The 17,560-nt window shown below is 35.5% G+C and overlaps 1 long non-coding RNA gene across 1 annotated transcript; it reads left to right on the top strand.

Moving 5' to 3' along the window:
- The first annotated feature begins 1,431 nt into the window (after positions 1 to 1,431).
- LOC116183488 (uncharacterized) lies at positions 1,432 to 16,103 on the top strand. The gene is made up of 4 exons (XR_013339612.1): positions 1,432 to 1,526; positions 2,815 to 2,919; positions 5,629 to 5,700; positions 15,985 to 16,103. It is a non-coding gene; the product is annotated as an uncharacterized LOC116183488 (long non-coding RNA).
- Positions 16,104 to 17,560: the final 1,457 nt, after the last annotated feature.

Genomic DNA, 17,560 nt, shown 5'->3' with positions numbered 1-17,560 from the left:
GGTGCTAAAATCAGTGAATTGTGCAGGTTGTGCATATACTTTTCCAACAGTAGTTTTCCCTGTCTTAGGCTTTCAGAAAAGCAGTTGACCAATCTAAAGCAATAGCTTTCAAGATGGAGTTTCTGGATCTGTGAGAGGACCAGGATTTTCTGTAGACTTTTAGGAGAGACTTTTAGCAACATTTTTGTTTCTGAATTTGGTGTGTTTTCTCACTGTGTGCAAGACGTACTCCCCAGAGCATCAATATTGTCTAGTTTGGATATTGTGTGCACATACAGTGTCTCAGACAAGAGAGATTAGTGGACAAATAGTGCTTTTAAAACATAAACACACACGTATACATATAAAATATAACTTATATTTAAAAGATGTCATATTGCCACAACAACCTCTATTCTTTGTTGTTATTAACATGTTAATAAAACTGAGATAATGTTGGTCTTTTCCTTCTTTTCTTTTTTGACTCTAAGGTTTTCCTCTACATTAAGTAACAAGACTAAAGAATCACAGTAAATATGTTGGAAAATTAAGTAACATACTGATATTTTTCAAATAGAATACCTGGACTTCATAATTCATTTTTGGTGGAAGGAAGTTCATAGAATTATAATTCTAAAAGTTATAATTACTTAAATAGGAAGTTAAGGTGAAACTGTATTATGACAGTGTTTTAGATGAGCTTTTTGATACAAGAAAGGTGAGAAAAGATGAAAAAAATCTGTTGCTCAGAGGTCCGGACCTTGGATACACGAATTATAAGGGAATTCTGCAAAACATAGAGCACTGTTCTAATAACTTTAGGGAAGTTTCCCATGTTTGATCAGTTTCATAATAGGGAGTTGCAGAGTTCCACAGGTCTGCAAAAAAACATTTATGTAGAATTAACACTTGAAAACAGATATGAGAGAATATCAAGATTCACTGGAAGACTTTTAATCACACTGGGTACAATTAAAAGCTTCCTTGAGTTTACAGGAAGGGATCTGTGAAGTAAGACCTGAAGTAAGGAACAGGCTGCCAAACATAAATCACTCAAGTTTTTCATTTGCCATCAGTGTTTGCAAAATAAAATGCTTCTGACACTGCTTCTGTTTGTAGCAAAAGCCATTCTCTCTCCACAATTTGTTATCTTCAGTCTCTCAGTATTGTTAATGATGGTATTCATCTCACCTGACATTACACCTCTGATAGCCACGATAGTTACTCTAGTTTCCCAACAAAGGACTGAAATAGGCACATCTGCAGTATAGTTTCATCCTAACGTGGAGTCAAAATAACGGGAAGATTTGATGGCAGTCCTTCTGCAGCTAAGGAAGTCCTGGGAAGAGGCTGCTGGGATTTCCACAGAAGCCTGGTGCTCTGAGGGAATTCTAATCTTCTCACCCTTTGCTCCCACACTGTTCCCAGTAAAAGCTGCTCTCTGCAGGCTGAAGATGTGCTTGGTTCAGCACTCACACTGATGAGGATCCTTCTGGCAGAGCTGTGGAGAGGAGAACCTGAAACATAGAGGAAGCTGAAGGACAAGGGTAAGACCCTTCCCTGAGCATGTGTCTTTGCACACACAACATAAGCACCTTGTACCTTGGTTTCATATAAAGTCTGAAATATCCTGCAGTAACATCAGCCAAATGTCCTTTCTTCTCAATGCTTCAGTCTGCTTATCTCAGTCTCACTGTGCCTGGGAGTCTCTACACAACCTCCTTCAGCCAGGCATAGATTTGTGATTTTCACTTTGAATGTTCTGGAAGTAGACAACTTGGGCAACTGCATTGGCCTCACTCAAAACTGATTGGTGCAGATTGCCACAGATGAGGTTTTTAGGAAAATAACACAAGTACCTTCTGATATTCACAGATTAATTGTGACAAAAGAAATACATTTCCAGAAATTCAGGGTTGCCCTTTCTAATCTTACACTTGTGGTGATCTGGAGATGATGACATAGTTTGGTTCCATTTGAAAAATTCATTAGGGAGGACCAGATTCTGCAGACTCAATCATATGTTGATTTAATGCTTTCAGAGTATTGCCACTTTGGCTGACGTAAGTCTCAGTAACATTAGCAAGGCTGTGGAAAGCACATTTCTCTCACTCTCGGGATTTTTCATAGAGGTGCACAGAGAGAAGTGAAAGAGGAAACAATTTCTATTTCTGCTCCTTGTTTTCCTATGTGGAATGTGTTTGGAGAATTGTTTACCTGGAGTGAGTGCTTGATTGGATTCTGGTGAGGATTGTTTGAGCCTGATGGCCAATCCAATCCACCCGTGTAAGGACTCGAGAGAGAGGGTCACGAGTTGTGTTAGAGTTAGAGAAAGTAGTATGTGTTTTAGTATCTTCCTTTTTATATAGAATATTAATGTATTTTGCCATAGTTATAATAAATAAGTCAGCCTTCTGAATTGAGTCAGACATCGTCATTTCTTCCCATTGAGTTCACCTGCGTTTACAATACAAGGCCACATCAAAGGAAGTCAGAAAATCTTGTGGAAGAGCATCTCTGCCAGATTTATTCTTGTCATGATGGCTACTACCTGCTAAAATTTCACAGAATTACAATGAACAGCAACTATTCCGAGGGCTGAGGGCAGGCATGCAATTCCTATGACTGGAAGAGCCGTTCTATGGTGCAATCTGTACTTGTACTGGCTGTATATTACTCATGCAATTTTGGCATTAAACCATTAGTATTTGATTAGTATTTGATCAGTGTACAAAAGGAACAGTAAAAAGAGGAAAAAGGCTTCTTTTATATCCTTCTAACTCGTGTCTACAAAATTATTTTAGGAATCTTTATGCCTTTCTCCCCATCCTTTAGTCTCTGAGGAGGAAAAGAAGAAAGGATTGAACAGAGAAGAAATGTTTCTACTGAAAGGATGAGGCTGGAGCAACAAACTAGAGGTTTGGGGATTTTCAGTCTTAGGTAAGTAATATCTTCCTTCTATTGCTTCCTGCCCTGCATATGAGAAGCTTCTCTTCAGCAGCCTCACTAATTTCCAAATAAAAATGCATTACAGGAACCATGCTGTAGTTATTCTTTTTATAGCTTCACCAGCATGGGAGGGAACATGACAACATTAGAAATAGTTTTGTTACAAGCTCTGTGTTGAAAGGCTAATGGGAAACAAAGATAATACAGTGATCTCAGTTCTCTGTCCATATTTAGTAATTTATATTTTATTTCTGTCTTTGCTTTAAAAAATTCAGAAACTCCCTGGTAATTTAGGAAGCTAAATAACATTTTTTAAATGCATTGGAAACCAATTTCACAAAGTTTTTACAACATTAATGAGGCAGGATTATCTACTTGCTTTTCTATTAGGAATTGTAAAAAGCAAACATTATTATTGTCTAATCACATAATCAAAATTTAGTAACAATAGAATATTTATTATGTGCTTTCATATACTGTGTTAAATATAAATTGTATATTAGCAGGCTTTTATGTATACATATAACTGTATGTCTAACTATGCATGCATATATAGAGCGCCCAGATTGGAAAGTTCATCTGGTATATTTGTATTAAAACTTCATATTTTTTTGTCTAAAATACATATACATTTGTTCCCAAGAGCCTAAATTTCTTTAAAATTCATTGACTTTAGTCTTTAGTCTCCTAAGTTTACCATGGAGCCTTGAAATTCTTTGCTAGGTTTCCATGAAAGGTGAGAACCACTGCTCCATAAGCTGAACTACATTATGAGGTCTCTAGCTTCACACTCAAGTTCTATAGATATTCTCTTGTAGAGATAGAAAAAAGTGAGATTCTGTGAGGGAAAAAAAGGGCACTTTTCTTGCAGTGAAAGGGCAGGCTGTAGAAGAGGCTGAGCATTCCTACAAGTTGCATTCTTGGAAAGATATCTTCTCTTCTGTATAGGTGAAAGCTTATAGCATCTTGCAAGTCCAAAGGTGAGAGGGTTGGATACCAAAATGATAAAAGAAGGGATGATCTTGTAACATTTTTAAAGGAGGATGTTCAACTTTAGGTTGTACAGGAGGTATTTTCTGTCTGAAATAATTTTAGCAAATGCTGTACCATGGTTTCAGAAATTTGTGAGACGGATTTGCAAAATTCCATAAATTAGTCTTTAAATTCTAAATGTGACATTCAATAGTTCTGAAACTGTACAGCAGTACTGAACTTCCTGGGTATGAGAAGTCCAGCACAAAACATTACAGTCGTCCACCCTCCAAGCTGGGCAAAAACTGAGCCACCCTCAGGTAAGAAACTGCCAAAATCTACACTGCTTCTCCCCCACCCCCTAGAACCATTCCAGAGTTATGCCAAGGCATTGCTATGTCTTTTGACTTTTAATAGGGGTCCATTTGCCATTTCCATGACAACAAATGGCAAGAAATTTCCCTGAAGGAACCTAAGGAGCAAGTAATAAAAATAGGCAACATGCAGCTTCATTCTAGTGCAAACTGTGTAGAATTTTTGCATAAAGTTTTACTCGTATGCATCCATTTATATTGCTTAGGTAGGGCATTTGCTTTGCCATTTTCAGCAGTGCTTTCAAGCCATAGGTACTCCATAAATTGAAAGTGTTCCACATGGCATGTGGCTGACAACTTGCAGGAGAGATGATGTCCATCCAATCTACCTTCTCACTGAGAAGACAAGGCAACAGATTACATTACTTTCTATTGAAAAAAAGTTTTTCATGTCTCTTGTAAACAGAAGTTTAAAAAATAAGTTTGAAAAATATCTATAGTAACTGTTCATCTGACCAGACAAAACTTGCAACTTTCTTCTTTGAGTTAGTCTGCCTTTCAAATTAAAATAGGACACATACCTTCCATTTTATCAGGCATCTGCAAAGCTATTGTGAACAGATTTTTAAGACTCACCTATATCTGGTCCACAATGCTAGAAAACTGAAGAGTCACTGAACCCTTGATATCTTCTTTCTCCTTCCCATAATATGTACTCTAAGAAAAAAATCTTCATATTTTTAGGAAAAGTACAAACTCCTTTGACCTAAAAACTGGACACACAGGATTGCTAAAGTTTAAGTAGAGCAACAAACAAGATTACATAAAGAAAGTGAAATATTAGAAGTAGAATAATCAAACTTCTTAACACAATTTAGTATATTTAATTCACCATGAATGTAGATGAATAGATGCATGGATAGTCAGGGAGTTTTAGAATATAAATTTTGGTTTTCAAGTTGCGGTGGGTTCATATATAAAAGTATTAATTACCATTATTTGCTTGCTCTGTACTTCTAACATCATCTTTTTCTTAATATTTTGACCTTACTGACATTTATTATTTTAAAGCTTCAGCTCTCATAAACTCACATCTTTCCCTTTTTCCCTTAAATTCATTCTCAATATCTAATTTGTTTTTATTAATTGGTTTTGAAATAATCTCTATAAACAGCCCTTTTGTGACAGTAATTGACACCATGTGCAAACATAGACAGAATGTATAGATGCTGTTAAAGTGCAAGGAATAAAGTATTAGGCCAAATAAGCTTTCAAGTTTCACATATTTGTAACTTTGTTAAATAGAACTTGAATGCAGGGAACGTGGCAAAGCAACAGTAACCAAAGATACTGAAAAAAAGGTCTTTTTTTTCTGTTCTATGATTTTGACTTTTTAATCTCTTGTATCTTATAGCTAAAATGATGCTTTACATCAAAACCCATCAGACTGCCCGGTCTGCTTCTGGATGATAGCTTCAATACGGAGGTATTAATTAAAGTAGTAACAGTATCTGGATCTCAACAGAATCACATTGCAGCTACATATCTCAGACCTAGACACCTTTTTTTAACTATTCTTCAGATATTTGTCCCCACTCTTTGAGACACTTTTGACACGTTGGTTATTTTCCATAGCTATACTGTCCATATTCTAGCTCTATGTAGATACATGGATTGATACAGATACATGTAATGTAAAAGATTCCCAAATAAAATACACCAGTCTCCCACCATTCATGCTCTTCAAAAGTATTGTTAATCATATTCTTAGTCCACCAGAGTCATATTCATATGTATTGTGCTGGTACTAGTGATGGATGAAGTAAAGAGAATAGATTAGGAAGAAAGCGAGAATCAGGTCCTTAATTGTGATACAATAATTTGCCCCAGTAATTTTTCTGTGCACGATTCTTCCTGTGCTTTTCTCCTTCTCTGACTAAAAAGAAAGGGCGTGGAAAATATTTCAGCCCATACCAGTGAAGGCAGCGGAGAATCTTTACTCTACTAGATTTTAGAACATTGATACATATACATGTCAATTGTTGCCAGATGAAATATAACGTTTTAATGTGTACCCTAATTATTTATCAAATGTCTTTCTATTAAAATTTTTGAGGGGCAGCTGTGATTTCTCTGTTGTATTTTTCTCTCTGATTAGGAAATTGACTTGTAAATGAATATGGAACTTTGCTAGCTAGAATTATGACATGACAGATCATTTCACTGTCAAAGAACTATCATTTATGGTATTAAACATCACTAATTTTACTAAAATGGTGGTGTAATGTGAGCTAAGAGCATTTGACAGATTTCAGGGGAAAAAAAAGCAGTTAGTGTCTGCATAGGTTATTGAGTTGCCCTTAAAAATAAATTGATTCTTCAGTGTTCATAATTTTTAATTGGCAGGCAGAATAATTTATAGCTTTATTGCTCAAGCCAATTATCATATATGTACCTATACATATATTATCAAGATATTCCTAACTCTTCAGTCCCTGCACTTAATAATCCAGAGCCACAATTAGCTGATGATAAAACCAGCTCTCTCAAAAATTTGCCTTCCATGGTGCAACAACACATAAGAAATTTATTCAAATGTATCTGCAGCAATATGGAGCTGCAAGGCTGTATTTACATCGGTGCTGCTGTGACTGAATTAATTCAAAGCAGAAGAAAAAACTGGCTATGCCTTCAGAATAATGTTATTACTCTTGACTCCCTGCTAGCATCTTCCTCTGCTTGATCCTGTCCTCAAAAACCTGTAATCATCAAGTTCTAGGCAGCATGCTCTTTAATGTGAAAATTGAAATAGGCTCAGAAGATTAGTTTGGAACTCAGGAACCTCTGGATTGTGCCTGGCAGTGGGATGCAACATAATTCAGAGCTAGGCAGCTGTAGTGCTGCTTAAATTGTGGACATATGGAATGGGATCAAAACAGTCCAGCAGGCAACGTGGGAGTGCTGCCAGGAGGATCTTGCAGGAGAGTGTTTCATTGTCACCTTCACTTCATGGAGATAAAAGCTTAGCAGGGAGCAATGAATAGTTCTGGTGCTGATTACAGAAGGCAAGGAGAGATCCTGGAGAGAGGTTGTAAAAATAGTAGGTTAAAAGTCCTAAATGGCACTGCTAATTTGGAGGCTTTAATCCTGTGTCTAGATTTCATTATTGATGACACCTCTGTAAGTAAAACATTTCTGTAAGGACCTATGTCTGAATGTTGGAAACTCAATTACACATTGTGTGAATGTGGGTTGATTAGCTAGTGGCCTTCAATTTAAAGGCAGTGGCCCTGGGTTTCTTTTGAACATCATGTAGGTGGCACTTTGCTGTGGATGTTCACATGCTAAAAAATATGGTCACTGGGTTTTTTTTAACTGTGTTTCAAGGCCAAATTTAGTTGTTCTTATCTGAAAAGTCCCAGTGAGGCACTGTCCAAGAACACCGTTTCTTTTAAATTAAAGACTTCAGATGTGTATATATTCTATATCTAAGTAAAATAATGCTTTGGTAATCAGTTATTTATTTTACCGTGCTAAGATTTTAAGTCTAACCAGCTCTCTGTTATTATATCTTATTGAATAGGATAAACAGATTGTACGTTGATTTTAAGAGCTCATATTCTTCTGTCCTTGACTATGACTAAACAGATAATGGCACTTGAATTGGCATTCATAGCTATTAGAAGACAAAAACATAAATGAGGAATTATAGCTACATTTTTGGCTGTGCTTCAGAGAAGATAATTCTTCATTTAAAGACACTGAACACTCAAGTAATATGAAATATAAATATTATTAAGGTGAATAATCTAATTAATGAACAATGTATATGACTTTGAGGACAGAGATTGAAATGGGCTGAACACTTTCCTCTTGCTTTGTATATATTGTATACTATTATTCAGACTGGCTATATATTATAGAAATGTTGACTTACTTTAATGCTTCTCATGACATAAAAAAAGTGTCTGGAAAGCTGTTTATCAGGGAAGATTGAGAGCAGCAATGATACTAAGCCATTATACTACTTCCATTTTATCATTCCTGTATTTGCAGAAAAAAGTAGAGCAGACACAAATGAAAATATCATAAAGAATTCTATTGACTTCCATTGCATGCACAGAAAATAGGAGATTAACAAGATGGATATAGAAAGACTTCTAAGAACTGTTTTCTTTAAAAACACAAAATAATTATATGTCTGTAGGCTAAAAGTTTATGGGGGATATTTTCCTCCCTCATTTGGAGCATGAGTTTCAGACTAGTTTATATGAAATGTAGATTAACTAAAATAATGAAAAACCATTTAAATGTGAAGAAATTTTAAACTTTTAATATGAGGCACAAGATATAAGAGAAAATAGAATCTTAAAGCAAATCATCTGTTGGGCAGCTGTTATTATTCCAATGTACGTAGCATGTCTGAAACTCATGAGGAAGAGGATCGTTTATTAGCAGTGCTGCACTTGTTCCTTGATGGGGAAAGAAGGCAAGCATTATTACTTTCCCAATAAAGAAGTTAATCTTGAAATACCTTGTTGCAAAATTTTATTTTCAACAAAAATTGAAGTAAGTCTTAATTAAAATCATCAAGCAAATTCACATTCCCTTAAAATTTGGGGCCATATTTTATAGTTGGGCTTATAGACTTCAGGCTTAAAAAATTCTTACTCTTCTTGAACAGAAAAGGGGAGCCTAAGTTTGACATTTCTCCACCTAGATGGAGCATAGGGAAAATGTTCCTAGGTTAGCCAGGGCATTGATATATAAATCATACCATCCTCATCAGATCAAAATCTTTCTATATTCTGAGCAGAGACTACAGCCCAATTCCAGTTTCCAGTAAAAAAAAAAAAAAAAAAAAAAAAAAAAAAAAAAAAAAAAAAAAAAAAAAATCCCAGGAAATACACTTTGCATCTGCAGTTAGAATACACACCTAACCACCATTTTAAGAAAGGTATGGTTGAATTAGAAAAGTTGCAAAGAAGTTCTATGAGAATGACCAAAGTCCCTGAACACCTCTGTTACAATGTTTCATAGTTTATAAAAGTCTGCTGTTTTGTAATTCAGCGTTTTTTGTCTGTCCTTCAAAGTACTTTGAATAAAATTAGGTTGTATATAAATAACTTCCTGCAAGGTTATGTTCTATAACAAAGTCTTCCTTAGTGTCCTCACAAGGTATTAAAATAGCATCACCACTTTTAGGTCACTTGTCATGTAGAGGGACAATTTAAGCAGGTGCTTAAATTTAAGCATAAGACTGCTCTTTGGTGCCCTGGAACCTTGATGAACTTCTTTACAGTTAAGTAATTAAGTCATTAAGTCACGTGAATTTCTTGTCTTTCAACTGATAGATAAGCTCCAGAAACTGAGACAGTTAAGATATTTTAGATAGCCTACTACTTTAAATTGAATGAAATAGGAACATATACTAAGGAATTTGGATATCAGTCCTACTAATATTAAATCTGCATACTTTATTTCTCCCTGTTAAAGGAAAATTAGGTTTTATATAAGTCACAATATTTTACTTGGATCTTCACTCTTCTAATCGCTTTCCACGTAATTCCTTTAATGAGATGGTGTTACATATAAATATCTCATTACATGTTCAAAAGAGTGGCTACTGGTAAAAGTTATTTTAAATATCAACAAAATGCAGTTACTGTTTGTGCAATGAATATGCCACATCCATGGGAAAAAAAACACAAGGTAAAGAATTTGTCAAATATTGTTTCCAGGGCACATCACCATGTACAATACAGTATTCTAAAACAAGAAAGGTGATTGCATTAAATTGTTTTTTCATTTACTTCAAAGGTGTCGTGAATTAGTGAGCAAAGGTATAGATGTCCACAAAGAAGAAGATAAGGACTCTCCTGTTTGACGTTACTATGAAAATTTCACTCTCTTGGTGTGGAAAAAGCTTATGCAATTCAGTTTATTTAGTAACTAAGCAAATCAATAATATACAGCATATTAACTATTACATTTACTCTTAAAGAGCAAATATGACACCTGGATTGTATTTGTCTGCCAGCAGTATTTATGAACACTTTCTATTGTTCTTTTTTTACTATCTGCTTTTGAGAACACTTCAGTGCACTCCAATCTTCAGTATTTCTCCCAGTACAGAGTATTTACTCTTCCCTGGGACCCTCCTGCCCTCACTGCAGCACTGGGCAGAGGGCACAGAAGTTGGGACTTCTGTTCATTATTTCTCCCTTCAGTGTTCATACCTGCTTCACCTTTGGTATGTTCTTTTCACTCTGTTTTTAATTTTTTTTTTTTTTTTCCATCTCAGGTTTGTCCAGAGTTACTTTGTTTTGCAGTTTGATAACTGCTGATACCAGTGGCATGGTAACTCATGATTTTTCCAGCACAGCACCAGTGCATCAAGAATGAACTGAGCTATGTCTTTTTTTCTCTTCCATTTTAGGCTGTATATTCCACTGAATGTTTCCTCTCTCTCTAGTCTTTTGTCAAAATCTTTGTCCATTTCTGATTCTCAATTTATCTATCTTTTTCCACTTACTACTTTTAGTACTTGATGCTCCTTTTCTTGGTCACAGAGAGCTCTTTCATGAGCAGTTTGTATTCATAAGAATCTGAAAGACACTCAGGTTTAGTTCTTTTCAAATGAAAGCTAGTATACCTTCCTGTTTATATTTTTTGAGTTTTTTCAAGCTGCTTGCTCTCATTATTAAATATCTTATCAAGCTGTGCAGTGGAGAACTTGACAGTATTGATATATCTTGCTTACAGGTAAAGCAAGCTTTTCAAGACATGACAATTCAGGTTTCAACAGAATTTTTAAAATAAAGAAAATTTCAAAATTGTAAATCTCCCTTAGTGGTAAAATAGATTAACTAAAAATCAATTAGGAAAAGCAAGTAGGATTTAAAATATATTTATGTTTTCTCTGGATAAATTTCATGTCTCAAAGTCCCAAAAGAAATCCTTAATTAGTGGAGCCCCTCAAGGGTCTGTACTGGGACTAATACTACTTAAGAGGTTCATCAGTGACATGGACAGAGGGATGAATGCACTCTCAGCAAGTTTGAAGATGACACCAAGCTGAGTTGTGTGTTTGATTTGCTTGAGGGATGGGATACCATCTGGAGGGACCTTGTCAGGCTTGAGAGTTGGGCCCATGAGAGCAGGTGCAGGGCTCTGCACCTGGGTCTGGACAACTTCTGGTATCAATCCAGGCTGGAGAATGAGCAGATCCAGAGCAGCCCTTCCCAGAAGGACTTGGGGGTGCTGGTGGATGAGAGGCTGGACATGATATTTTAATGTCAACTTGCAGCCCAGAAAGCCAAATATATCTTGGGCTGCATCCAAAGCAATGTGGGCAGCAGAGTGAGGGGAGGGAATTCTTCCCCTCTGCCCCCTCTACTCTGGCCTTGTGAGATCCCAACTGGAGTATTGCATCCACATCTGAGGTCCACAAACACAAGAAACACCTGGGCCTGTTAGAGCAGGTGGAGACATGGGCCACAAGGGCCAGAACTGCTCTTCCCCAATGAAGGCTGAGTTTGGGTTGTTCAGCCTAGAGAAGGAAAGGCTCTGGGGAGACATATTGCATGCTTTCAGTACATAGAGAAGGCTTATTAGAAAGATGGAGACTTTTTAGCAAGGCATGTAGAGGCAGGACAAGGGCCAACAGTTTATTTACAATGAGTGGTGAGGCCCAGGAACAGGTTGCCCAGAGAAGCTGTGGATGCCCCATCCCTGAGAGTGTAAAAGACCAGGTAGAATGGAGCTCAGAGTAATCTGGTTTAGTAAAAGATGTCCCTGTCCGTCACAAAGGGTTGAACTGGATGGTCTTTGAAGGTCTCTTCTAACCTGAATCTTTTTATGATTTTGATTCTGATATCCTGATTCCTTTAAGACATTTTCAAAAATAATTCTGAAATATGCTGTGAATTCATTCAGTTAGCTGCAATTCAAATGCACTACTTAGAACTTCTACTGCTTTCTGTGTGTATTCATAAGGTAAAACCAAATGGCATATGGCCCAATTAAAAAAACTGTGGTGCAGGTTTCCTATTAGTCCAACCAACAGTATAATTTGTGTTCCTTTAACAGCCAAGCCTTCCACTAAGATGCACGTTATCATAGCTAGGATGAGGACTATATTTTAAGTGAAAAATATGTTTGATCATGAAGGATTTGGATCTTAAAATTTTTCATGTGTCTATACAGAATTCTGTAGATTGCCTTTTTATTTAAACTCTTTACTGAAGTCTGCCTACTAGCATACAAATACACTTAATCTGGTGAGATATTTACAAAATATTCACTTTGATCGTTCACTCTCAATTGTTTGTGGAAGCTGGTGAAAGACATCTACTTTCCAGGGAAATTGAGCACTCCAATTAATTTTGGCCAAATGTGCTACCCTGTAGATAAACAGGTTGTCTTAAGAAAGATTATGGAATGTGATTTTACGTTCTTCATTATGCAGGCAGACTCCTCATCACTGCTGAAAGTTTATGTGCTTTGATCTGTTCTTATGAAACCATAGTAAGCTGGTGACTGCAGTACTAGGAGATTCAAGTCCTGGCATGACTATTATCTTGCTTCTTAACATTTAACAGCTCACATCACTCACATCATCAATGTTTCCCTTCTTTCTCTTTCTTCCATATTTCTTTCCATATTTCTTTTCAATTTGCAGTTTTATTTTAATCCATTATTTTAAGCTAGAGGCAAATTGCAAATATTGCTTAGTTTAACTAGTGTCTCTTTGCATTTTTTTACCAACCAATCTCCCTCTAATCCCATGCAGCTCTTGACTCATAATATTTTTATTCACTTTAGACATCAAAATTATTTCAAATATAATGTCCATGTTTTATTCCTTTTCATCCTTCTACTCAAGCATCATTATATACGCTGTGCACATTTTATTTAAAAAAAAATAGGCAGTTAACAGTAAAGCCCAAATGAATTAAAGTACTTGGCTTATACAGTAAGACTTACCATAAATTCTTATCCTTACATGTGATTATAACTTTTGGAAATGAACACAATATTCAAGATCTTGGTTATGTGAAATGAATAGGGAAAATGAGTGAAAAGAGGGAAAACAATCTTTCATGAGAAAAGATTTATGTGTGTGTATATATATACAGAGATCTACATAAATATGTGTTAAAATTTATGTTGTATAGATACAAATTATCCAACATCTTTCTCAGTTCAACTATTCTTTTTTTACAATGTTTTTTCTTCACTGTAGATGGAGTGAGTCCATAAAAAAATGAGTGAATTTTGAAAAGTTTTCTGCTATAATGACATTTTGACCTCAACAAAATCATAATATTATAGAGTAATTCAGGTTGGAACATACCGCGTGAGGTCTTTCATCCAAACCCTTCCTCACAGCAGGGTCATAAAAGAATAGAATCGAAGTTGTTCAGGGCTTTATCTAGTCAGGTCTTGAAAATCTCCAAGAGCAGAGGCTATAAAATGATCTGGGAAACTTGCTTTACTCTTTAATCATGGTCATAATTTTGTCCTTATGTCAGAATCTCCCTTTTGAATTTTTGGTCATTGCCTCTCAACCTCCTGACATACCCAGCTGTGAATAGCCTGTCTGTATCTCCTTTCCATCCTCCTCAGAGGGACTGGGGATCTCCTTAAATGCCCTTTTCCAGGCTGAAGTGGAAGGCATCTTGAATGACATTGCAGAGTTACATTTTTCTTCTTGGGATAAATTTCACATCAAGAATTTTCTCTTTCTTTAGAAACATGAGTTTTGAATGTTTCGGTACTTTATGTAAAATCTTTCATACTTTGACAGGATTTATAAATTCATTTAATTCACTTACTACCTAGCAGGTCTAGAAACATCAACTCTCCAGCAGCTTTCTTGGCTTCAGCACCATAAATTTCAGGCAGTATCTTTAGTTTGGGTTCTTGTGCTTTATTTTACTTTCTTATCTGAATTTGTTAACTTCTAGTCTGTGAGTCTGAGCATTTCTAAAAAGGCCTTTGGCAAGCTATGGGCATATTGAATTTATGTAAAATAATATGTTTTTTTGATGTGTTCTATATTTGTATGTCTTGTTAGAAACTCTGTGTACCAAAATAACATTTATCCTAGACTTTGATTTAAGATGGAAGAAATTATAAGACACTACTCAGAATTACCTTAATCCATAAAGATTTTTTGCTTAAAATAAAACCTAGGGTTGAATACAAGGTCATATTCATTGGAGGGAGATTAATCTTTATTCTTTTATCAAGTTTGCCCCTTAGCTAGGGAAGTGTTCCCACCAGAGGTTGCATAATTTTAGTATAGACTTGTGGTGCAGTGCTGCTAGAGAGGGGTAGAGGAAATATGAAATAACCCTGGTTGCTGAGCAGTGTTGCAGTTAGGTGGAGAGACTGGGCAGCAGCTCTGTGTGTGTATACATGAGAGGTGCAAAGAATGAGAGCTCAACAGGTACTAAATTTGCTGCAACATTTCCTTCTCCCTTCTTCTCCGCCAGTTTATGGCTAGGAAAAAAAGTAATACCCCACTATTGCCTAACTATGGTCCTTTGCAACAGGACTTATTCTTGAAGATCTTTGCATTCAAAACTTAGAAAAACAGTTTGGTTTTTCCCCTTGAAATTCACAAAGTACAGGAATACATCAAAATATGAAGATGGTGAGGACAGAGTCTCTCAGAAAGTGGACAATACAGGAAGTGAAGTGTGTCTAGGATTGCAATCAAACAATTCCTTTTAATGAAAATTTGCCTGCTGGGCAGAATCAGAGAATCTCCTCTGAAATATGAAGCAGTGATGAGTGATATTAGCTGATGATATGGTTCTGTATAACTTTATACATTTTTCTTAGTGCATGTCATCATAGGAGTGCCCAAAGAATAATTATCTTGGTAATTTTTTAATCTTGGATGAATATATTGTATAGCATTGTGATATATTTATAAAAAGCTATGCTATTTTTTATCCTTAAAGACAGCACCCATCTATCAATCAATCTATCTGGCTTTTGTTTGTAATACATTTTAGACACTTTATCTAAAGCATATTTGATTTATGCATGTATATATGCATTATTCAAGATGAATGAGGAGTGTTCTAGTGCTTTTTAGAAGGCAATTTTTATATCCTATTTCTGAAAGGAAAAAATTAATAATGTAGAAATGTTTAAAAGCTATTTAAAATTCTAGACATTTTCCCTTTGAAATCTGAGTTTCCTATTCTGTCTTTATTGTATATTAAATTCTGAAGTCTAGGAAAACATGATAAATGCTCTGAAGGTTCTTTTTCAGTCATTGCCTAAGCTGCTAGGACAATCTTGGGCCCTGGACTAGAAATTGACCTCAACCCAGCCAGAAAATTAGATTAAAGCAGAACTTCAAATCAAATGTCTCAACTGAGTATTACTCATGCAAATTATGCATATAGGAAAAATACAATAATTTGGAACATTTTTGAATACAATGACAGAATATAGACAAAAAGCTGGGTTTTTAGAAGATATTAAGGCACTTTGATGTTCATTGCTGCAGAGCCTTGGGGACAGACACGGAATGTGACATAGGCAACAAAGGTGAGAGTCCTAATTGCAAGAGATATGTCTTAATTTTAGCTGTCCAATACCAGATTGATTACCCTCTATTACTTTTATGGTCACAATGTGGAGAGCTTAATACAGCCACATCCTAGGTATAAGAACATGCACTTGGTTTTTCTGCATCCCTCAGACTTCTAAATAATGTTTTTTACAATCTCCTTCATTCCATCAGGTGAGAAGATAATACAAGGTTGACTAAGACTGCTGAAAGAACAGTGAAAGAGAAAGGCTGATGAAAAGGTTGAAAAACAGATCTAAGATGATCAACATGTGGATGGTGACTGCACAAAAAAAAAAAAAAAAAAAAAAAAAAAAGAAACAAAAGCCCAAAAAACTCACCCCTCCTAGAAAAGGGGAAAAAAGCTAGAAGATGTGCTTGAATAATCCTCTGAAAAGATGTCCTTGTTCAAAAGTCCAGATCCTGAAATACTTGGTTGCCAATGATGCAATTTTGGAGCTTTTGTCTCTTTTCAGTACTTGCAGTGACCTGAGCAATAGAAGATACTAACAGTATGAAAAATTGCAGCAAGAACTGGTAGTCACAGTTGTGAGTTCCTATGACAACTGAAGACTGTCTGGAGGCTGCAAAAGAATCCCATCTTAAGTATATGCTACTTACAATTATCAAAGAGGATATTTTCCTGTTATTCTTGAAGTTTCATTCAGAATTAGTTGCCTGCTTATTGCCAACTTGATTACTAATAATATTCAGTAGCATGACAAAGGCTGTGGTTGCAGCTTGAGAATGTTTAGTGAATTATGTAAAATTTATATTCCACAAAAATTATTAATAAAACTACCATAGAGAGAAAAGTTCTGCATGTTTATTCATTTATTTCAGCTTCCTTTGCTTTTAAAAGTGATAGCTTATAAGTAGTTCACTGTACAGACCATAGGCTAGGCTGATAAGTTTTCATGTGTTTGTCATGGGGAAAATTTTAAATTTCATGCTTTTGTCACAGATTAATAGAAAAACCGTATTAATACAATGCAGAAAATGTATATAATTTCAGAGTCATGCCTAGAGGAAAACAGAATTAAGGAAGAGTTTATGTAGGAAAAGAACGGCAATACAATGTTGAGACATCTTGGAATTTCTCTATAGTGAAAGAGAACCCCATAATATACTGGCTTCATCCCTGTTGTATGTATATACTGGAAAGGGAAATCTTCACATCTTTTTGTGTGATTTATCTCTGCTAAATACCCAGCTGTCATCTAAGGTAATTACCCTAGGTTCTTCTTATAGAGAGAAATAGGCATTTCCTGAAGGTGTTTTTCACTCAGACTCAAATTCAAATTTGAAGTTAAGTGCCTTCTGCATTTTTCTGGAACAATCTGCTTCAGTAAGGTCAGTCTCACATTTTGTGTGGGCCTGTGGGATGAGTGATGGTTCTATTCTATTTCATACAAGACATTAGAAAGTGTTGAATAAGGCAGTGGAGAACAAGAAAAATCCATGAGGAATTGGTCTTTTTTAGATGTTGGAACAAAGACTTAGTGCTTGTCTGTATCTAGGTACCTTAAAAATTGTAAATTACTCAAAAGGTAAATTATGATAGAAACACTATGAAAGAATATAGTATTTTCTGTTGTGAAGACTTATGGAAGAGACCTTAATGTGGCAAAAATTGAACTGTATGACTGAAAAATATACTTCAGTATTTCCTAAATTATTAAGATGTGTGTTATATATCACATATACTTTCTCTGTAAAGACCTCTCATTTTTCTTACTGGAATTCATCA

This window comes from Lonchura striata, chromosome 3 (genome assembly GCF_046129695.1).
Source record: "Lonchura striata isolate bLonStr1 chromosome 3, bLonStr1.mat, whole genome shotgun sequence".
Classification (NCBI taxonomy): domain Eukaryota; kingdom Metazoa; phylum Chordata; class Aves; order Passeriformes; family Estrildidae; genus Lonchura; species Lonchura striata.
Note: the sequence above shows the minus strand (reverse complement) of the source record. Positions and strands in the feature narration are given on the sequence as shown.